This window comes from Dermacentor silvarum, chromosome 2 (genome assembly GCF_013339745.2).
Source record: "Dermacentor silvarum isolate Dsil-2018 chromosome 2, BIME_Dsil_1.4, whole genome shotgun sequence".
NCBI lineage: Eukaryota > Metazoa > Arthropoda > Arachnida > Ixodida > Ixodidae > Dermacentor > Dermacentor silvarum.
Window position 1 is genome coordinate 56,538,670 of NC_051155.1, and position 23,725 is coordinate 56,562,394.

At 47.0% G+C, this 23,725-nt stretch overlaps 1 pseudogene; it reads left to right on the forward strand.

Moving 5' to 3' along the window:
• LOC119440051 (uncharacterized) overlaps positions 1 to 21,566 on the forward strand; it is a 132,365-nt pseudogene extending 110,799 nt beyond the window's left edge.
• Positions 21,567 to 23,725: the final 2,159 nt, after the last annotated feature.

Genomic DNA, 23,725 nt, shown 5'->3' on the forward strand with positions numbered 1-23,725 from the left:
ACATCACAGTTGCAATGATTGTGGCAGCTGTAATTGCACGGTCCGCTGCACTGTGATGTTGCACTTGTGACAGTGCAGCAGACACGGTCCTCTGCATTGTCACAACTGTGGCGTCACAATTCCATGGTGACTTTTCACCGAGAAGGGTTGCCAAGAAACATTTACCAGCTTTGACTCATCGAGGACGTCCATTGTTTGGAAAGTCAAGGTTTCCACTAAGTAGGAGAATGGGTCAGGCAACCATGTTAAGCCTGTATAGATTGTTAGATTACTTCTGGAGAAACCTTGCAATATGTTGTTTTGTGCAAGGAGTTCACTTGGTTGCTGGGAAAATTGGGACTGAAGTGGCCCCCCTATTCTTATGCAATTTAAATTGAGCTTGATAACACAGTTACAAAGCCTGTGCTGTGGCAGTGATTTAGAAGATCGTGCTCCTTCAGGACTGACTGCCCACTTTTGAGTCCCACTCGCAAAGAGTGCCCCGTAATAGCGCCAACAGACCAGTTGGAAGGAAGGCTTCTCCCGCAGGAAAATGCAGCGAAATTGCCCAACTGCTTTTTTCTTAATGTTCAAGTGCAACATAATTAGCATTTTGTTATGAGTGTTTGACTGTGATTTAGCCGATTATAAAAACATGTTTAGAGCCGGTGCTGCAGTGTCAATTCTGAAATGTAGTAATGCCAAACCTATACCATATTTGTCATTCTTTGACTTACAAAGGCTCTGTTCTGAGTAAATGTTCTGCTCTGGACACCTTGGAGCACCAGTCCTATCTTATATTGGCACCAGTCCTATCTTATAAACTGGTGGCAATATATGTAGTCTCTCTTTTAATGATGCCTTCTGGGAGACTGAATAGAGCCCTTTTGGTTGTTGCTAGTTGTTGTTGCCTTGTCACGGACCCAAAACTGACATTGCAGCTACAGTTGTCACTCTTGTTTTCTTCGGCTGCTTCATCTTCTATGTCGATGGACCCAAGAGGTTCCTAAAGGTTTGTGCACCTCCTTTATGCAAATGCAGCAAGCCCATCTCCAAGGAGGATGGCAGCAGTGGGCCATCGTCCCGATCCGGTCCAACACGAGATGCGACCAGCCCCTTTGTGATGCTCACTGACCAGGTCGACAGGACAGCCAGGAATGCAACCATCCAGGTGAGGTCGTTTATGCCTGGGCGAGATTCATTCCTGGAATGACTGTAAAAACAAAACATGTTGTGCAGCTTGAGCCAGCATGTGCACATACTGCACAGTTGCTCACTACAAAGGAAGTACATAAAAGAAAACTACAGTTAAACCTGGATATAATGAAATGAACAAATTCCCGAAAAACTTCGTTATAAAGAGGATCTCATTATATGCAGGTTCGGCACTAAAATTCGAAAAAGAAATGCTTACCGTATTTACTCGATTCTTACGGCTTACCGATGGCATCGTAGCGTCGTATAAGGCCCGTTTATAGTCCGACGTTATCGGCGTGTGAGCCAGCGTTGTTTGCGGCCAGTCACGCTACGCCGGTTGTGCTGCGCCAGCTAAAAAACTCCATCTCCTCTATACTCTGACGCGCGCGCCGTCGGCTGTTATCTTCAGAGCATGTGCAGAACGATCCCAAGCCCGCGCGCCGCTTTGAACGGTTGTCTGCAACCGTCGGCGAAGTTTGGCGTGGGCGCCTTTTATTTATTCGCACGAAATGGCATTGTGCGTCGGCGCAACCAACGCACAGATGGGTCAGGAGCCAATTTGGCGCCGGGCTCGTCGGGGCGTGTCGGAAGCCGCCGGTTATGTTGGCTGTGCCGGCCTGCTCGACTATAGAGGGGGTTGTTTTCACCAACGTGACGTAGCGTACGCGCTCACGTTACGTCGGACTATAAACTGCCCGATAGTGTCACCTAATGTCAGGTTAGTGAAGTGAATTGCAGAGACTTGTGCAGGAACCAAAGAGTGGAGCTGCCAGCGCATTGAAAAAAAAAAGAATGTTTTTTTTTTTCTTCGGCAACATCAACTGGGAAAGGAGAGTGCTAGCTTGGCGGGCTAGGCCAGCTGCAGCAAGCGGCGGGATCAGGTTTGAATGAATGGAGGGGGGAAGGTCACGCCCGCGGCGGCAGGATCGCCGGGTCGAGGGATGCAGGCCTGCCTCGCGCTCGCACGCACGCCCACGTGCGCTCGCTCTCGCCTCGCAGTCGCCGTGAATTCGAGCATGCCAAGCGCGACGCCGCCGCTTCGTATTCCGTCGCGGTGGAGAAGGTGCTTCTGTTTGCTACTTGCGCAATAATGACAAAATTTGTGGCGAAATCTCTAGTTTGTTGGCGGGGAAAATTCGTTATTTCGAGGGGGTCTCCCGCTGCCACTTCGTTACGTAGAGGTCTCAATTGCATGTGCTTCTATGGAGTAATGGCGGGGAATAGAAAAACTTTGTTATATCCAGGAAATCGATATATGGAGGCTCGTTATAAGCAGGTTTAACTGTATTATCATGTTGCTGGTTGACTCGATTTTATTTATTTTTATTTATCCATACTGTCATGTTGTGACAATGGGACATTGCAGAAGAGTGCAATGATTTGCGAGGCTCTTTAAAATTTGTTTATGGTCTTATATTCAGCTTCGAAAATGTTTTAGAAGCCCTTGAGAGGTTGACCTTCTTAGCCAGAGTTATTGAGGTTAACTGGACTAGTTTTATAAATCGAGGATTGGCTGTCAGGCTAGTTTTTTCATGATCACATGATCCCTTGTGAAGGTGCTGTTCTCATTCGATAATTATAAAAAGTTTACATCGTCTTTTCCACTTCTTTTTCATTTTTCTGAATGCTGGGCATAAGGCAAGATTCACACAGTACAATGCAGCACCCAATGCAACATGCAAGGCATTTGAAAGATGGTTGCTCTGGCTGTTGGAACTTGTTGGAACATTGTACGAACTTGATGGTACTTGTTGCATGCAGTTGTTGGCACAACAGACCACATGCAGAACTGTGCCATGCGTCTTCTGCATAACTGTATTGCAACTGTGCAGCACATAGGCTGGCAAGCAATATAGCAAAAAGCAGCTGCAACCTGCCAGCTTTGAACTCAGTATTGCAAGGGGTGTTCATTCAAGTTACTGGGCTTTCTTATAATGGGGCAGTGGGTAATGGGGAGTTTTAAATATAGCCGACGTCTGGTAATTCGATCCTGAGGGGACCGACGAAACTGGTCGAATTAAACAAAAGGCAGATAAAAACGCTGAAACATCTCATTGATTCAATTTGGTAGTAGTATTTTCCTTTAAAGGGCCCCTCACCAGGCCACATAGCCATACCTGCCAACTCTCCCGAATTGTCCGGTAGCCTGCGCGGCCCACTCCCTTTACAATCTCCTTCTCTCAGCGAGCGCGGAAATGCACCGCGGAAGCAGCGGGAGGTGCGCCGACAAAGCGCAAAGCTGGGTCTCTCGAGACGCTGCAAATTTTGCAAGACTCGAAGTACGAGCCCGCGCAGTGGATGATATCGACGATCGTGAAAACCCAGAGCACCACAATAATGAAGGCTAGAAGCAGTGTCCATGCCGATCAACGGAAAAGGCGGGCTTCGTGCGCCACGACGAAACCCCCATGGGTGAAACCAACACGGTGGTGTCCGAACTCTGGGAGCACGTCGCTACTGACGATGAAATAGGTGGTGCTTCGATAGAGGAGCTTCTGAGTGCAAATAGTGCTGCCTCGTTCTGCGAAGACAACTCTGACGGGACGATCGTTGTCGCGACAGACGGCGGCGTTGTGCGATGAAGGCAATGACAGCAGCAGCAGTCACGACGAGATTGACAATGGCCCGTCTTTGACACCGACCCTGAGGTTCAACCAAAGTGCAATGTCGTCGATCGAGTCGCTCATTGAATTCATGCACGCTAAATTATAGCCGCCAGTATTCGCGCAGCAGATGGACGCGATGCACACGGCGGTTGTGAATCCGAAACTTCCACGAAAGCAAGTGCAGATTTCTATTTCAGCGTGCCTAACGATTGAGACGCTATTTAAAGGTATAAATAAATGTTTTATTTTTCATGGCCTACTTTCTACAACGTCAATTTTTTTATCACAAGTGGCAGTTTCAGTTTCGGGACGGCAAAGGTATATTCTGCGTTTTTTTTTCGGCAGTCCAGATATAGCGATGATTAATTATAACGATCGGATTTCTCATTTTTCTCGATATCGTTACAGTGGAATCTCGATGATACGATCACGGCAAATACAAATTTCCGGATGATACGAATTTTTCTGTGGTCCGGCCGAGCCCCATTACTTTGCAACGTGCTAGAGAACGGTTGTTACGAATCGATTTTCGCCCCGCGTCGGTTGATACGAATAAACGCCGCCCCACCGACGGCCGCGAAAGAGAACAGCGCGCAGTCACGCTATTTCTCCCTTTCTCTTCTTTTTTTTTTGGTGGGGGGGTGAAAACTTTAGAACCCCCCCCCCCTCACGCAGCGTTCTCTCGAATTGTCATGTTGTGAGGTTGGCAGGTATGCATAGCAAATTTTGGTTATTCGTTGGAAGTGGTTATGTGCCCCCTTGGGAGCGTTCTACCGCAATAATTTTTCGAATTGGTTCATTAATGGCCGAGATAGTGCAAACTCATGATTTCAGGAGGCGAGCGTCACCGCCAACAAGGACACTCTCTCCACTTGCCCTGTCTAACTTCCGCAAGCGAAATTCCTTCCCTGGCATTCTTCCATACCAGAGCTGGAGGATTGCATGATGCATGTGTCACGGGCCCCGCATTAATTTCTTTTTTTTTTCTGCGCTTTTTGCTGTGAGGCGCACTTACGCTGACGGTTGCGCGCGGAAGTTGTTGCGTGTTTGTCTCATTTCGCGCAGTGCATGATTTTGCGCGCTGTGCACGAGACCAGCTGACTAGCGGTAGTATAAGTCAGTGCTACATGAACACTGAGGCAGACGCAAGCGCATCGCAGGGCATGAAAGTGTGCTGAAACGCGTTAGAAAATTGCATAGTTTCACTCTCGGCACACGCGACTGCACGACAGGGGAACAAGCCGACGAAATGGAAGCACATCTCTCTTGCTACGGTACGAAGTAAAACAAAGGCATGCAGACATTCGGTTTGTAGGTCGTATTATTTCTCTAAGCTTCAGTTTATCTATTGAAGCAACAGATCAAACACTGCTGTTGCCTCGAATAATTGTCGAAGTCGCATGCCACCGAGAGTGATGTCACAGCGCATACATGTACGTAGGTGCACTTGCGCATATACGTCACAGGGTGCGTACAGGTCCTTAAAAACCCTTGAAAACCCTTGGTATTGAAAAGTGCGTTTTCAAGGCCTTGAAAGGCCTGTAATTTTTTTCCTTCCTTGAAAATTCTTGAATTTCGTGAGCAGTGTACTCTGATATCGACATTGCGACCTCCTTCCTGTGGTAGATCGGCATCGATCTGACAAACTTCCCATTTCAAAAACTATATGCCGGCGCGAGCACACATGGTTCCGTTGTGCAGAACTGCGCGGAAAAAACAAGGCTTCACCGTGTCCAATCGTGCCAAATCGCGCGCAGAGTGAGAGACCCGTGCCGCGCTTCGGAGCTGGCTCGGCTGGCAGTGTTTACGCTGCTTTCCTCACCCTATCGTTCGTTTCACTCCTCACCCTCGGTCTGCCTTGTCCCACTTTCCCTCTGGCGCGCGAGGTGAAGCTAGTGAAGCTAAAGAGAGCTATAGTGGAGCAACGTTACCACTGATGCTCAGTGCCTTTGGGTGGAGGTTTGTTATATTATTTATGATAATATAGTATAAGTGCAATAACATTATGCTGAATTTTTTGGAAATGTTTGATGGACTAATGCAGCTAATGCTGCAGAAGCCTGAGCAGCTGTTGTGAGTGTTAACTCACTGTGCTAACTTTTAAAATTGCGGACATGAGAAATGATCAACATGTTTTACAAGATTGCAATATACATCTATTTGTTATAATACAGTAGAACTCCGCTGATACGTTTTTTGCGGGACTGTAAAAAGAAAAACAGACTGAAGAGCCGGGAAACGCAAGAGCCGAGAAATCGGGGAAAATTGCGAAATGAGAGTAGTGGTGAACTGCACACAATTTTATTTTAATTCTTACATTTGAAAAAAAAATGTCACAGTTTCGCCCGAAAGCCGAAGCATCGATTGCGATAGCAAATTAGTAGATAGCTATACAAAGTAAGAATAGTAGTTTTATCCTCCATTAAACTTGTAAACAAGCACGGTGTCCAGCGCGCGCAGGCAATCATGAACATATCACACTCAAGGAGCGCGGCCACTCGCTGTCGAAATGCTGGCATGAGCAATGTGACCTGCGTGCTTTCTATCACTTAAACGCAAATGGAGCGCCAAAAACACACAGCATGCACATAGCTACGAGCCGCCTACACACCTACAGTGCCTAGACTCTGCTCCCAACGCTGATTGCTTTCAAGATACGGCCCGCGCGACCGCATGCCGCTGCGCAGTACACATTTGATGCCAAAGTACAACGTCGCCCGCTATCCCTCCTTCCCCCCGGTTCCTAGAGCGCGACGGAAGAAGGCACGCTTCCTCTCCGCTTTTTTTTTTTTTTTTTCTTGCACGCAAGAGATTTAGCCGCGGTCGTTGGCTCCCCTCGGAGGATTTCACTCGCACATACAGCGTACAGCGCACGGCGACAGCCTTATCGCCCTTGGACTTACTACGAAAAACTAGCACGAGAAAGACGTGGACGAGCAAGAAACGACGAACACGGGCACTGTTTGTCGTTTCTTGCTCGTCCACGTCTTTTTCGCGCTAGTGTTTTCTTGAGATGGAACCACACCAATTGGCCTAGCTCTCAGTTTTGATGTTTATACGGAACATCTATGCGCCAAAACCAATTTTAGCGCCTGAACGCGTCATAGACACCATTCTTGGGTAGCAAATACGGATCTCAAAGGCCGTGCTTTTACTGGCGAAAACCAAAAATACGTCATAGGTGTTGCGCCGGGCACTTTGGGCGGCCAATCGCATCGTCAGTCAAGCCAAGTGGCATGAAAAGCCAACATGGCCGCTCGGGCCGGCAGTTTGCAATGATCCCACAGTTGCGACGCAACAGCGGGGTTAACCCACCAATGCATTGGGTCCTATGGGAGCTAAGCCTGGACCGGCCGAAACGACGTAACAGCCGGGAAAACGCAGCACCGGGGAACGTAACAGCGGAGTTCTACTGTATAATGGATGTGTAGCAAGACTACACTGAATGGCTTGAACATGTTCGGTAAACTTGCCCAGTTAATACTGGAGAAGTCAGAGTAGCTGTTGGGAGCATTCATTGTGTTTTGTGAACTTTTTTTCGCTATTGTGTTGAACTTGCAAAGTGATCAAGGCTAGACATTATTAACATCATTGGGATATACATTTATTTCTTTTTATTTTAGCGCAATAACCCTATGCTGAATGTTCTGAATATTTTTGGTGAACTTTACCTAGTCTATACCAAAGAACTCTCAGCCGCTGTTGTAAGCGTTCATTTTGGGTTGTGATCTGGAGAAGTTATCAAGGCTAGACATTTTTATTATAATTGTGATATACATTTATTTATTTTAAGTGCAATAAAAATAGTAATTTTTGTAAATGTTAGAGTAACGAAATCCTATTTTGGATGCTACTTTGAGTCCTTGAAAAACCTGTGACAGGTCCTGGAAAATCTTGGAATATCCTTGAATTTTTTCCATGGAAACCTGTATGAACCCTGCGTCAGCTCTCTGGCTGGGAGCGCGGAGCCCGCGAGAAGGGTCAAAAGGCATTTGGTTTGAAATGTATGCTCTTTTCATGGCGGGTAGTGATGTAATACTTAACAACACAATCGTTAGCGTGCATTGTATGTTCTGCGCTTATCGCATCAAAATGGCCAGACCTGGTGAGGGGCCCTTTAAAATTGGCTTCACCGTAGTATAGCCATGTTATGCAGTGAAGCATACCAAGTGGGAACGGGACCACTGTTACGGGACATAGCACGTGTTCCTTAATTTGCACACACACCTGCGCCGTCTCCGGTCACAGTATGAGCACCGAGACACCTAATAAGCTTACCAGCAGGCCTTCAGAGTTTCAGAAAGAGTTTCATCTTTTCTTGGCTTTAAACTTCCCCTCTTCTTTCTGAGTTTTTCATCTTACCGCCTTCCGTTTCTCTAGCTTTCTCAAAACACAGATGGTTTTTCTCCCCTTTTCGGTGTGTGGCACGTGCGCAGGCATATAATTAAGGAACGCCTACAAGGCCGTGGTAACGGTCTCCTATACAAGACACGCATGGCAGGCGAAACGATTGCTGAAATCGCCACAGCAACATCGTAAATAGATCTGAATGGCTGCCAGTAGGCTTATTAGGCATCTACAGTGTAGACCGCTTATAACATAAGTCGCCGGAGTCGCGAATATCTGCACTATAACCAAACCAACAATTTTCAAGGCCTGCACATATGCAAAACATGTGCACCGAGCCGCCACGCGTATGCGACAGTCGTGGAATGCGGCTGGAACGTTTGCATTCAATTTACAGTCGAATCTCTTTAATTCGAAATAATTCATGCGGCGGCGCCTCCGACCGGCATTGCTCCGGCACTGCCATAGAGTAAAAGCTTAGGAGACACCGCTCAATGTCGCGCGCGAACAAAAGGAAAGAAAAAAAAAGCGGCGGAAATTTCACCCTCTCAAATGACAAGGTCGCGGATTCTGCGTTGCGCCGGAACATGCATGTACGTGCCGACGTCTCAGCCACGCTACCATAGCCACGCGTAGAAAATGGCAGTGAACCCTTCTTTCACCTTTATGCTTCCTCTACTTTCTAGTCACGTGTTGACCTTGCACGCTGCGGCTACGGCGCAGAGGGAAGCAGCGGCGCTGTCCCAGGCCGGCCAATGAAACTGCCCACGCCGGCAAACGCCCGCTTCCCGATAACGGCAGAAAACGAAACTTCAGGGAGCTGGTGCCGGGCCGGCTGGAGCGGCGGCTCCTACACAGCGGCGGGCGCGCACGGTGGCAGCCGAAAGTGAGGGAGCTACGAGGGAGGGTGAGGGGAGCCACCGAAGCAGCATAGTTGCCGAGGCGAAATCCGCTTCCCTTCCACCCTCCTCCCTCACATTCCACGGTCTCCACGTGCGCCCTTCGCCGTGCAGTGCCGGCGCCGCCAGCTCCCTGAAGTTTCGTTTACTGCCATTATCATGAAGCGAGCATTGGCGCGTTGGCAGTTTCGTGGCCCTCGCTCGCTATGCGTGCCGTGATATTTCACGACTCGCACTCAAGATTCTGGTTTCAGCCTCACTGGCTGTTCGTTCGCACCACGTGCCCTTCTCCTCCACTTCATCTCCCTTTCTTCCTCGAGCACTCCTTGGGGTGCCCACTGACTCCGCTGACTTCCGTTCTCCCAGGCAGCCTCACTGTAACCAGTATTTCGTTTCCCGCAACTGCACTATAAGCGATACGTGTATACATGGAGTGCTATGGGAAAATTAATGGGAGTCTGAAAAGACCGCACTATATCCGGTCCTGCACTATAAGCGGTTACGTTATAAGTGGTCTATACTGTAGGTGCTCGTACTGTGACTGTAGCACGGTGTAAGGTATATACTCTTTAGGTGGGGACACTTCTCGGCTTGCTTGCTAGACGCGATAGACCAGATAAAGTAGCAACGGCGCGCATCTATCAGGCCGGTGATGACAGCGGATACCTATCGCCGGAACGACGCAACTTCAGTTATAACGTAGGCGAGAGCTGCGTGGACAAGGAATGCGCGCATGCCCTCTCCCCCAAGTTTTCCCCTCTCCCCGGTTAGCTACTTTCGCGCATCACTCAATCATTTCGGATTTCCTGTGAAGCGCCGGTTGCTATACCAACGGGAGATTAAACCAATAAAAAGTTTTCTAGGTTTCATCGTACGGCCGATAGGTATCCGCTGCCGTCAACGGGCCCATCGGCGCGCACCTTTCCTACTTTATCTGGTCGACTGCGTCTGGCGAGTGTCCTCCCCTAAAGAGTATACAGTAGAACCCCGCTGTTACGTTTCCGGGTGCTGTGTTTTCCCGGCTGTTACATCGTTTTCGGCCAGTCCCCGCACAGCTCCCATAGAACCCAATGCGTTGGTAACCCCGTTGTTGCGTCGCAACTGTGGGACCATTCCCACGTCGTACGTTGCGAACTGCCACTCCGCGACGGCCCAAGCGGCTATTTTGACTTTTCATGTCGCTTGGCTTGGTGGCTTGACGATGGCATTGGCCGCCCGAAGTGCGGGGGGTGACACCTATGACGTATTTTCGGTTTCCGCGAGCAAAATTATGGCCCTTGAATTCCGTATTTGCTATCTATGACGCGTTGTGGCCCTAAAATTGGTTTTGGCTCATAGATATTCCATATAAAGTCCAAGGGCGATAACGCCGTCGCCGCGCGCCGTATGCTGTATGTGCGAGTGAAAGCGTGCGAGGGGAGCCGACAACCGCGTCTAAATCTCACACGCGCAAGAAAGAAAAGCAGGGAGGGAGCGTGCCTTTTTTCGTTGCGCTCGAGACACCAGCGAGGGGAGAGGGATAGCGGATGGCATTGTACTCTGGCATCAACTGCGTACTGCGCGGCGGCGCGCGGGCCGTATCTTGAAAGCGATCTGCGTGGCAGTGTAGGTGCGTCAGCAGCTCGTAGCTTTGTGCGTGCTGTGTGTTCTCGGAGCTCTGTGTGCGTTGGAGCGATAGACAACAGAACGAAGGTCACTTCGCTCGCTTCTGCAGCGGCGCTTCCTCACGCCAGCGTTTGACAGTGCGTGTCCGCGCTCATCGTGTGTGATGTGTTCATGTTTGCCTGTGGGTGCTGCCGCCATGCTTGTTAATATACTTCATAAGCGAATGTTTACAAGTTTATACGGACGATAAAACTACTATCCTTACTTAGTATAGCTGTCTACTAATTTGCTATCGCAATCGATGCTTTGGCTTTTGGGCAAAACTACGACTATTTTTCACACGTAAGAATTAAAATAATATTGTGTGCAGTTCAACACTACTCCCTTGTCTAAATTTTTCCTGTTTCTCTGCTCTTTCGTTTCCTGGCTCTTAAGTTTTTTTGTTTTTTTTGGTCCCGTGAAAAACGTATCAGCGGGGTTTTACTGTATATCGTGCACCGTGGACCAGAGATGGCACGTGCGCGCCTATATAATTAGGGAATGTGTACTATGGTCCCTGGACAGTGGCTCCTTTCCATTGTTGATATGCTTCACCGCATAACACTGCTGTATTGCGGCGAAGATGTCAAGGCACGTTCGTATTATCCGGCGAAGGCAAATATTGAGATCGAAATAACGGAAGTTCGGGCCCATAGAAATGTACGGGTGCCAGCTGGGACTTTCGATCGGGATCGAATTAGCTGAAAAAATTAATTAACAGAACTTTACTGTATTTGCCCAATTCTAACACGCCTCTTGATCAAATGCGCGGCCATTTTCCATGTGTCCAGAGTAAAAAACTAATGTAAAGGTAGCATTAAAACTCCTAAGCAAAGTATAAATCTAACACACACCCAATTTTATTTAGCGAGAGAAATGGGCAAGGGTCTAATATGCGTTACACCATGGCGGTTGGTTTCCTAAAGTCATCTTCACCGTGAAGGTAGTCTTGGTTTCATAGCAGGCAAGGCTCGCACTAGAATCGGGTAAATACCGTAATGAGACATTGTGAGCTACAGTTATTGCTTGAAAATCTTCCTAGGACAAGTAAGAAATAGGCCTTTTTGACAGGAGATTTGACCTGGGTTCTGTGCGTTAACTTTCTTGCTAAGCTCCGCCGATACAGATGCTACCACTAAAGGGGCTGCTATTGGGGCCACCATAGTGGTCAGGCACGTGCATGCTGACTCGTAAAGTTTGAATTGTTTGGCAAAGGTCAATTTTAGGATTGAAATGCAGTCAACGTCCGATTTTTCGGACTCCTAAGGGAATGCGAAAACATCCGAAAAATCGGGCAGTCCGAAAAAAATTAATACATGCCTTTTACTGCCCCCAAGGACACAAATCACCATAGGCACGTCCAAAATAGTTCTGAAGGCCTGCCAGTACACTTATTAGGCGTATAGGTGCTCGTGCTATGACAGGAGACAGCTAGTGCACGCGTGTATAATTAAAGAAAACTACATACAGTGTCCCATGACAATTGCCCCATGACAGTTGCTCCTTCCTACTCATGGTATGCTTCACCGCAAGACTTCGCATATGCTTCACTGCGCAGCACTGGCGAAGCTGACTTTGGGGAACCGGCATCATGCAACGCGCCATGCTTTCCGAGCTTCGAAGCTATTGGCAAAGATTATAAAGGCGGAGTCGGCGTCGTTGCTAACAGCGACAAATTGTTTTAACGAAGAACACTGCACCGAACAGAAAGAAGCTCAGTAGCGTAACGTCAAAGCAGCTAAGCCTTGCGTTGCCGCGGTGGTGGCTACGGCTGCCAGCGGATATGCGTGCGAAAGCGCCAGTTCAATGTGGCGAGATAATCAAAAGTCAGCGGTGGTGGCTTCGATTAATGCTGTTCGGACCTGCGGTCATGGCAAAAAGTCTGAAAAATCAGACGGCGAAGATTTTTTGCATCCGAAATTTCGGACGTTCCTATACATTGACATTATACATTCGGACACTTTGCGGCGATGCTGTAAAAGTGTCCGAATTACCGGGCATGTGCGGAAAATCGGGCGTTGACTGTAACGAAGTTCGAGTTCATAAATATGCATAGGCACTGGCTATCGAATTAACGGCAGTTTACCATAGCACCACAGGTGTCTTTGCATAGCCAAGGCTCCACACCCCCACTGCTTGCATTCTTTTATACTCCATTTACATTCTTTTGTGTACCTTCTTGGGTTCTTTTGTACTCATGGTGGTTTGCGTCTCCTAAGTTTGGGTGCACACTACCTAAAACTCCCTAATGTCACCTTCACCTCCCCTCACAGGTGCTGTCGACTGCCTCGCAGACAGTGCTGCCGCAGACACAGACAACAGGGACGCAGACGATGCTGCGTGGTCCCGGGTTCTTTACGGAGCAAGAGCAGTCCAACAGTGGCACGAACTCGACTGCCTCGTCGTCTTCACCATCAGCGTCCTCCGACAACAACCCCATGCCGGGTCCAAGCAGCTCGAGCTTGGACACGGCAGGCAGCGGCACTGGGGCTGCCTCAGCTAGGTGGTACCACACGTGCTAGCACCGGGAACTTTACGGCAATGCAAGCAACCGTGATCTCATTTCGTGGCATGCCAAGCCAACACATCCATGCATTCGTTGTGTGGAGCAGCCTTTTTTTTTTCCTCTTTCTTTACGTTGTTCCCTCTCTATCAGTGGCAGTCTTACAGTAAGCAATTAGGTAACCAAAGAAAGTGGGAAAGTGGGGCGTTTTGACTGAACAAGAAGTAGGGAACGTACATGTCTGCCTGCCTCTTGTCCCGTCAGAAAGCTCTCTTCTTTATTTCGCTCTCGAAGTATACGCCAGCTGGCCAAAAATTATCACTTTGAGTGAATGTTTCTTCAGTTGCGATGCAGAGAGGGCAGTTTGCTAAGAGCACCCACGGGCTAACATGGATGAGATTCAAAGCCTTTGCCAGTCTGGTATTGTTCCATTTATGTGCGCAAGATGAATGTGTAATGTAGAAGTTAAGGCACCTAAGTATGCAATGGTGGCTTTTCTCTCTTGTGAAGGCTGCTGAGCAAATGAAGCGGATTTGTTGATGTGAGCTCTCCATCTCTATGTTTGAGGACACCTCTTGTTACATGCATGCTGCAACCAGTTGTAGTCTGGTGTAGGTGAGATCGGTGGCATTCCAACAGTGTCGAGGGGTAGTGAAATAGATTGCACACTCTGGAGCTGTGATACGGGGCTCACGTCGGTAACTCTCACTGTTGGGCATAAATGCTACATCACTGTGCTGCTCACCTTTGCCATGGTACGTTTTAAGCGTGCATGTGCGGTTGTTCAGCCTAATGAGTAGCACACCTGTTGATGGTGAAAGTCGGCCGACTCGGCCATGAATTGACGTTTCACTTGAAATACTATCTATGCTTTGGTCTCATTTGGTTTGCCAGACTTTATTATCTTTATTAGAGCTTTATTTATCTGGGCAATACTTCTGCGGAATCGAGGGCTTTGAACAAATGTGGTAGAAGCCGACCGCTCTGTTTCTACAGCACAGTCTCTATTCACCACGTCTCCGAGCCCACAACGTCCGTCTCTCTCCTCGTGGGGTGAACAGCGATTGCTTCGTTTTACTCCTCAAATTCCAGGGAGCTTTATTTATCTGGTCAAATTGCTTCTCATCCTCCCGAGAATTTAGTCTCGCGTCTGAAAAGCTGTAATGTTTTATACGTCTGCTTTTCAGAGCATCTCGTAACGGCACTCTACGTGGCTGACGTGCTTGCTGCGATGTAAAATGTTGTCGAACTCGGGCATGTTTTGGAATGTGGTACACTCTGCACTTTTCAGTGAGCATGACAACGAGCACGTTATTGATGCGGCATGTTATATTGTGAACAAATGAAATGTGAATAGGTTAGGGCTAATTAGGATGCATTCAGTACTGCTCTTTTTACTTGGCAAGCTGTCGGCATAATTTATATCTTTCAGTATCAGAGCCACGCCACTCTTGGCAACCAGACATGTAGCAATGTGAATAACACTCCAAGTTATTCTGCATATTTACATGTAATTATATCCTATTAAGTGCATGTGATTTGTCTGCCACAGTACATACTGAAGTACTTCTAGTGTTTGCCATGCTGGTCGCAATTCTTTAGTGCATGTAGTAGCAGTTTCTAGCTACAGTTCAAGCTTTGCACAGTGGGCTACGAAGATGTACAGTGGTGCACAGCACGACGAATCTATTTCTTGCTATGCTCCTGTAGTAAAGGTATCATCGAGCTTCCTGGGCTTCCTACCTCAATAAACTATGCTTCCTGTTTGCCAATTTAGAATGGCGTGGACGTCTGCTAGCTTGTGTGTTCGTGGGCGTTGTGAATAAACGTTCCAAAAAGATGAGCCTGCGGAGGGGCTAGCCTTTGCTACGGCTGATGGCGTGCTTGCCTTGAATGAAACAATTCGTGAATGTGGGTGCGACGGTTTTGAGCATCGGGTTTGAGTAAGTAAGTTTGTGTGCCATAAGATAAATGAGAGGCACATGCAGTTTTGAAATGTGATGGTGCTTGTGAAAATGTGCCGTTTCATTCTTGGCCATGTGGAGCTGTGTGGCAGGAGCAGTCATGATAATGTGGATTGCACGTGATTCTTTTTTTTTTCTTCTCTTGAAGCAGGTTTTATGTAATGCTGTTTCCTGCTGGTTGTTTCCCAAGTGTCAGATTTGTAATGATTCGGTTCCCAATCCATTGCTTTTGTTCCTTTGTCACTTGCTCGCTGCAACCACTAATGCTGTTTTTACGGGGATCAGCCATTCACAAAAATCATGATTGACATGTACAGGCCGTTTCAGGATGCTTTTGCTGGAATCAGCCATTCCACGCGACTGCAATTTGCATGTACACGTTGCAGACTGATTACGCTGGGATCAGCTGCATAGCACAATCGTGATTGGTATGCATGTGTCATTGCAAGTTGCGATTGTTAAAGTATGCCACTTCATGCAATTGCAATTGGCACGTGCACATTGTTGCAGGCTTCTTTCACTGCAATCGGCTGTGCATCACAGCAGTTTCAAGCAAGGCTGTTTTTGCAGAGAAAGACCACTTGGCCCTGATTGTGATTGGCGCGTCGATGATGACAATGTGGGTTGTTCCAGTTGGGATCAGCTACTGGGTGCACTTGTAGCCATTAAATGTGACAGTTCTAAAAACAATATAATAGGATTGAAAGAGGAGAGAATCATTGCAAAATGCAGCCTCTAGCATGTTCTTTTCTGTGGTTGGATTGTGCCAGGAAATTTAAATGCTACACCAGGAATGAAGTCCAACCTGTGCTCTTCTTGCATTGTTTGCTATTGCAAAAATTGAAGATGAGGTGACTAATCGGGTTTAAAAACAGCGACACTTAATAGTGTCCAAGTAGCATTCTAAGCAACATATCTATACTAGTCTTATGTTTTTGCTCAGTATAGCTAGTATTCTTTTATTGCTATGATGTATATCTGTGCTTTTGCAATGGGCAAGGGTCTAATATGCGTTACGCCATGGCGGTCGGTTTCCTAAAGTCATCTTCGCCGTGGAGGTAGTCTTGGTTTCATAGCAGGCAATTTTCGACCATATAGCACGAACGTTTATTTGTTGAAATTCATGACCACTGAGCGTTGTTTTAACTTTAATGCTATTCAGTGCCATGTATTTTCTTGAATGAGTTTCAGCACATTGTTTTTCACCGCAACTTCTCGTTTTGGTGAGGCTCTCGCACACTGCATAAAGATCTACAGTAAACCTTAAAATGAGGCTAAAACATCTAAACCTTGGCTGACATGTCCTTTGTCGTACTTTTGCCTACTGTATTTCTTGTGCGTATAACGCGCCGCTGCATATAAGTTTGCACCCCCTTTATTACAATCCTTGAAAGAGGGAGAAGAAATAAAGTCTGCACATACAGTTCAACCTCGTTATAACAAACTGTTATCGAACACGAAGAGACCTTTGTTGTAGGCATTCGTTGTAAGCATATTTGTTGCATGACAATATTGGCGGGAAACATTTCGATTGACTTCATTATATCTGATAATTTATTCTATCCATACTCATTATATTGAGGTTCGACTGTATAGCCTGTGCAGTTTTGGGGTACTCTTTGAAGCAACCTAGGTCTGTCATTGCTGCTCTCACTGCAACCCTTGAAGTGCAGTGTAGTTTTGCGGCAGCGCATTGTACTTGACGCATGTTTCCACTTAGTATACCGTATTTACTCGAATATAACACGACCCTTGATTGTAATGCGAGGGTCGGCTTTCCAGTCACGCGAAATAAAAAAAACTAATCCTGCGAAATTACGCGAGATGAACGGGGGAAAAAAGTTATCTTAATTGAATCGGAATTTGTAAACGACTTCTCCTCGTCATTGCCCGAGGAGGAGATGGAACTTTCCTTGGGCGGCATTCTCGGGCGATCACTTTCAGAGATGGTTTCATTTCCACGAAATTCCACATGACTCAGCACCGAAAGCGTCCCCGACAAATGTTTCTGACGCTGTGCCAAGCGCGCTACATCGGCCATATACTTCAACGGGTTCAGTGCCGGGACAAGCCAAGTCTTGCGAAAGCGAAACTATCTCTAAAGATGAGCGCCCGAAAATCAAATAATCATCCGTGCCGTCGAGCTCGTTTGAGATTAAGAACATCTTAAAAGACCACACAACCATTTCCGTTCGGTCGCTGTACCAGGCCACCACTAGGTCTACAGAGCCCTTCCTACCGGCCTTGCATTTAAAGAGGACATCCTGCTGGTTCCGCCATCCGCAAATTGTCGACTTGTTGACATCGAGCCGCCAAGCTGAGGCAGAGTTTCCTAGCTCCTCGGTTATCGAAATGGCTCCTCTCTCAAAGCGGACGTTATACTGAACGCACTGCGTCGCCATAACGTCTCGAATAAACAGAGTCAAAGTGTGAAAGGTCGGAGGGTATTGCCAGCACCGTAACCGAAACACCAGTCGCAAGTACAGTGAAAACTGCATCGATTTGAACAAAAATCACATTTTGACATCGGTCGACTTGTCGGTGGATTGGATTGAGACGTAAAGGTACAGGCTGCTAATATAAAGATAAAAGCCTCGGGATTTAGAATATTTGCTTCAAAATTGTCAATTTAGCCATTATTCCAATGTAATGCGGCGGTAGAGATCAAGCAAAGAAAAGAGTTAAATGAAACTAGCGTTACAATCGAGTAAATAGGGTACTTGCTTTTTTTTTTCTCATTATACGGAGTGCACGTTATGCATGCAAAAATGTTGTAAGAGCTCCTCAAGATCCACAATCATCACTCCATCGCGATGGCGAATTTTATAGGCCGGTGTGGCCAAGGACAGTCTGCAAAGCAAGAACAGCTGTGAACCGCAGCGAGCTCGCAATGACAGCTAGTCAAGGCGTGTTTAAATCCAGAACTCGGCCTGTGTCAAGATTGCAACCAAAGTGAATTGTAGAGCCTCTGGTTCTTAGTGTTGCCTTGGAGACTATGCCTAGTAGTAGAGTAGAACTGCGTTGTAGTAAACTTGCACTGAAGAGAACCACTTCAGTTGCCGAGAAATGTACGGCAGCCTTTTAAGAAGGGGCATTGAGATAGAAAAATTGACAAATTGAACTGCATCAGTGTAGTTTTCTAAACCGGGCTAGGCCAGAAAGGCTTGCTGACTGGAGTCTGCTTGGATGGTAGCTGAACTAAAAGCCTACCCAGAAAGTTGCATCCATCCAACATGGCACATCTGTGTCTAACATAAAGGGGCCTGGACTCTTACCATGTGGTACTTCCAGTGAGGTTCTTGTGGAAGTATAAGAATTGAATAATGACTAATCTAAATTGTCATGCCATTTCATGACGTCTTGGGCAACCCTTTCTTTTTTCTTCTTTCTAGCATCATGTGCATTGAGGGCTAAAATTGTCATGTTCATGCCTGTCATTCCTGCCATTGATTGAGGCTATGGAGGAAAGTTCCCTGTGGTTCAAAATGTCCGTACTACAAGTTTATTGGCATTCAAATTCAGTGTACAGAATCAACTGTTCAGGGAGATGTCAGTCGTGTAGTACAAGGGTCAGGGGCACGGTGCCTGGCAGTTTTCCTCTTATGTCTTGCTTTCCCAATTAGGTTTGTGGTCCCTATTCGTATTAAACATCATAGCAATGTGCACAAAGGTGCAATGCAACCCCCCCCCCCCCTCCTCTTCAGCTCTGTTATGGGAGGGAACATGTTTGGTAAAGCAGGTAGCTTGTTAACGTGCTTGGAAAATGGGGAGGGAGGGGGGGGGGTGCTATTGGGCCTGAAATTTAAACTGCCCCTTCTAGCATGTAACCCTGCACATTGAAGGAGGAAGAGGCATGGTGATGGAAACTGGCCATTACCATTAAATACAGGTAGTAGAAACTGTTCATCAATACTGTACTAATGATGAATGATGAAATAAAATTAAAAAAAATAATGTCAGTGATACTAGTGATAGAAATACTGGCAGTACCAGAGCGATGACATGCTCTCGTGGCATTGCGCTAAAACAGCAGTGCTCAGTGTACACGCTGAATGAGCAAATTTGTGCCCCCGAGTCACAGGCAGCGCAAGTTCTACTATTATTTTTTTGCTGCAATGTTGGCACTTACGGCAATCGCACCAGACAAGGCTCAATGAAAGGGCCAAGGTAGAAGTAGGCATACCTGCAAGAGGGTTGGTTCCCTTATTGGTGGCCAGAGGGCGCAAGTGCTTGTTTTTTTCTACCTGCTAGGATGGGAATCTACGTAGCTAGCAGTGGCTGCAGGTACCCTAGCCATTGGGTTTCTGCGCTTTTTGTTTTTGTGTGGAGGCGTGTGTTTTTCGTTGAGTTGTTTCTGTAAGTGCACATACTGAGCAACGAGAGAAGTATGTGGGCTCTTCGTGATCACCTGAGCTACGAGGCACAAGTTTTTCAAAGCTGGGCAGGGGCTGTGTTTTACAAGGACTCTCTGGCACCGATTCAACTTGTTTCTTACCACGGTCTACCACTTTAAATGCTGGTGTTGTGTTATGCTAGCCAAATGTGGAAAGCAAATATAATGAGAAGTGAGTAGTATTGTTAGGAAACATGTTCCCATGTTTGTGTTCTAGGTGGGGGGGGGGGGATCTTCATCATCAAAGACAACATTTGACATTTCAGAATGTCATTTGATGACACTTCTTTATATTTTCTGATAGTCATAATCTATACTAGCTAAAGACGTTCACCGTTTCAGTCTCCGTCAGTGGCTGCTCCGTGTCCGAGCCGCTTTGTCGGTTGGTGCGAGTAATGTTCGGCTAGAGCGCTTGGCCTCGGCAGTGTTGTCGGCATTGTGCGAACTTGTGATTGATGTGGAGAGGGTTTGTATGTTTGTGCGTAGGTTATCAAATCAGCTTGTACCAGATGACACACTATATATGTATACATAGCCTAATTTAGCCTAACCTCGACATGTGCCCAACGGAAAGGTGTCTGTGAAAGCAATACTACAAGATTGTGTGCAGCTGAAAAATTTGGGCATGAACCTAACTGTTGAATCTACCCTATATATATATACATATAAATATACTTTTTTTTTCTTCGTGGTGGTTTGTAAACAGAGTTGAAGTTGTGATGTTTCTGTGGGCTGTGCCTGAAAGATTCTGTACGAGTGAATGGTTGTTGGTATATCTTTGTTGTTGTTTTCTGTTTTCCAGAGAGAGTATCAATTTTATTGGCACCATACCTTGTGGGTGATGTGTTGTGTTGGGTGGTGATGACTATGCAGGTGGAAATGCCCGGGTGCTATTTCCTTGACATCGCTGTGAACCCTTAATTTGATTATTTAATATTGAACATTTGCTTCCTTGCATCGATCATTCGGGCAAATTGAACTGGCTGCAAGAGAGTTGTATGCATGCATCATAATGTGAAACCCAAAGATGGTACTTGAAAGCATGTAGCAATAGCAGTAATGTCGATTTGGGTGACAAGGCCACTTGTCACATTGGGGTACCTTGCACTCAAGCCAAGGCTGTCCAGGCAGACAAAAAAAGTAGCACACCAGTTCTATTTGTATCTTACATATAAATCTTTAATGCCTGGTAGAAAATTGCATGACACCTAGAGGAGGATAATTTGTTTTGCAATGGTAGTTTATCTGTACTCACGTGAAGCTTGTTCCATTTACGTTGTGTGCAAGTTGATCTTGTGCCAGTAATGACTTAACAAGGTACAGCATTATTGAAGAGACCATCCACTTCATTGGCAAAAGAAGTCCACTGTGTAATTATGGTTGTAGTTTGTTTCATAAATAATGTACACCAAACGAGCTGTGTAATTTTTCTGTCACACATGTTGAGGCGACAATGCCTCTGAACATTTTACATGCGCCATAGTTTGTTTCAGAAATGGGTGTGCACCAAACGAGATCTAATTTTTCCGTCATGCATGTTGATGCAACAATGCCTCGGACATTTTGCATGACTGCTCTGATGTAGTTGCCATCTGAAGTGACATAAAGCACCGGACTTTGTTGCTACTGCTGCTGCTTTTTTGTCATGCTGTGTGTGCCATTCTTACAACCGTGCTGTTGCCGCTGTCATGTTCCTCATTGTAAATTGAGGAATATGTGACAGCCAATTGCAGGTCACTATAAACGAAATGTTTCTTTATCCTTATAGAAAATTTCCTCATTGTTTTGAAGCTTCTGCAAGGAGATGTGATTGGACAACAAGGGGGAGTTGGTGGTGGTATGCAGCGGTGGTGATCTTATAGTTGGCACCTTTGAGCGTGTATGTTGTGTGGATGCCTTGTGCTGCAGTGAGCCTTGCTGTGTGCAAGAAACCCTTCGGGCAATGCCATGTGTGAATTGACTGCCATCTCTTGTAGTGTACAAAAAATAAAGGAAGAGGGCTATAGAGGAACAATAAACAAATTCTATAATTGCCATTTCTTCCTGTCTGCTCTTCTCGGTGCTCGACGGTCAGTGTCGCCGTCCTGGTGTCTCTGGTATTTTGGCAGGTATTCAAGATCATCTAATAACAGTGCACAAAACAAAGGACAAATATGGAAGAGACAGACACAGCTATGTATGTCTCTTATATGTTCGTTCCTTGTTCTACGCACTTTTATTAGATGATCACGAATAATCACCTAGCCTGAATTTCTGCTATAGTGGGCAGTAAAAAATCTTCTTCTTTCTGGGGTTTTACGTGCAAAAACCAGTTCTGATTATGTGGTACGCCGTAGTGGAGGGCTCCGGATTAATTTTGACCACCTGGGATTCTTCAACGTGCACTACAACACAAGCACACAGGCGTTTTTGCATTTCGCCTTCATCGAAATGCGGCCGTGGCAGCCGGGATTAGTAAAAAAAAAATATTGTCACGAAAAAGACAATTGAAGATGTAGCCGGCGTCGGCGAGACAGACAGCTGTATGAGATGGCGTGCAAAAACTCAAGCCGGCGCCCTCAGCCTCTACCTCTTATCCTTCAGCGCCCGCCTTTTGCCTCAGCGCTGGCTCGTGATACTTAGCGGCATTATTCCCCCGCCAAAAGAAAAGCATCGACCTGATGCTTACTAAACTAAAAAGTGGAAGTGTGAAAGTCATATGAGAACGGGTTGGCGCCGCCAGTAACGCGCGAAATACGGTTTGAGGCGAACAACATGCACTATCTCTGAGTAGTGCTGTCGACGACTCGGCATCGTCGGGAATGACCTCATAGTTCACTCACTAACGCGGCGTATCACTTTGTAGGGTCCAAAGTATCTACTGAGCAGCTTCTCAGACAACCCCTGGCGACGGATTGGAGTCCACACCCAGACTTGGTCACCTGGCTTGTACTCAACTTGCCGATGTCGAAGGTTGCAGCTTCGGGCGTCTGCACTCTGCTGCTTCGTGATGTGTATGCGCGCGAATTGACGAGCTTCCTCTGTGTGTTGAGTGACTTGCTCGGCGTCGGAAGTAAGTGATGCGTCGGTGTCGTGCGGGAGCATAGCGTTTATTGTGGTCTAGACCTCGCACCCAGTAGACAAGACGGAACGGTGTGAATCGTGTGGTTTCCTAAATGGCGGTGTTGTACGCAAATGTAATATACGGCAGGACCTGATCCCGTGTTTTATGCTGGATGTCTACATACATAGACAGCATGTCAGAATGGTTTTGTTTAGCCGTTCCGTCAGTCCGTTGGTCTGCGGATGATAGGCAGTCGCCTTTCAATGCTTTGTGCAGCTCAGCTTGAATATGTTCTCTATCAGTTGGGCTGTAAAGGCAGTTCCTCTGTCGGTGATATGTGATGGGGCATCATGTCCGAGGACTATATGATCGATGAAGTGGGCAACTTCGTAGGCTGTGGCACGTTGTGCAGCTTTCGTCTCGGCGTAGTGTGTTAAGTAGTCCGTGGCGACTATAATCCACTTGTTTCCGCTGGCTGACGAGGGAAAGGGTCCCAGAAGATCCATGCCGATTTGATCAAACGGCGCGCTAGGTGGTGCGATGGGTTGCAGTAACCCCCCCAGGCTTTAAAGACGGCGATTTTCTGCGTTGACACTCACGGCAGCTTTGCATGTAACGCTTCGCAGTGGTAGAAAATCTGGGCCACTAGTACGTCTGGCGTACTCTTGCAAGAGTACGTGAAAATCTCAAGTGTCCAGACGTGGGCTCATCATGGCAGGCTAGAAGAATGTCATCACGGAGGGCGGCAGGTACGACCAGTAGATACTCTTTGCCGCTGGCACTCAAGTTTTTCTTGTTTGCCCTCTGCAACAGCTTCACCGTCACGCAGATCGCACACGACCGCTACCAGGACACTTACGCGTGGTTGTAAAGTTACTGTCGGCGTAAACCCGAAGCGCGTTACGTCGGCAATTGTCGCCGCTGTTCGCTGCTCCTTCTGTCGAAAAAGTCGCTGTGCGCTCCCGGAGGTCTATAATGGCAACATACTCTCGCAGAAAGTTGACGCTCAAGATGAGGTCCCGAGAACAATTGCGGAGTATAAGGCAGCTGGCTGGAATGTACGTAGACCCAGGAATTTGTACTCTGACCGTGCACATGCCCAACGGTGTTACGATATGCCTGCCAGCAGTACGAATTTGCGTTCCAGACC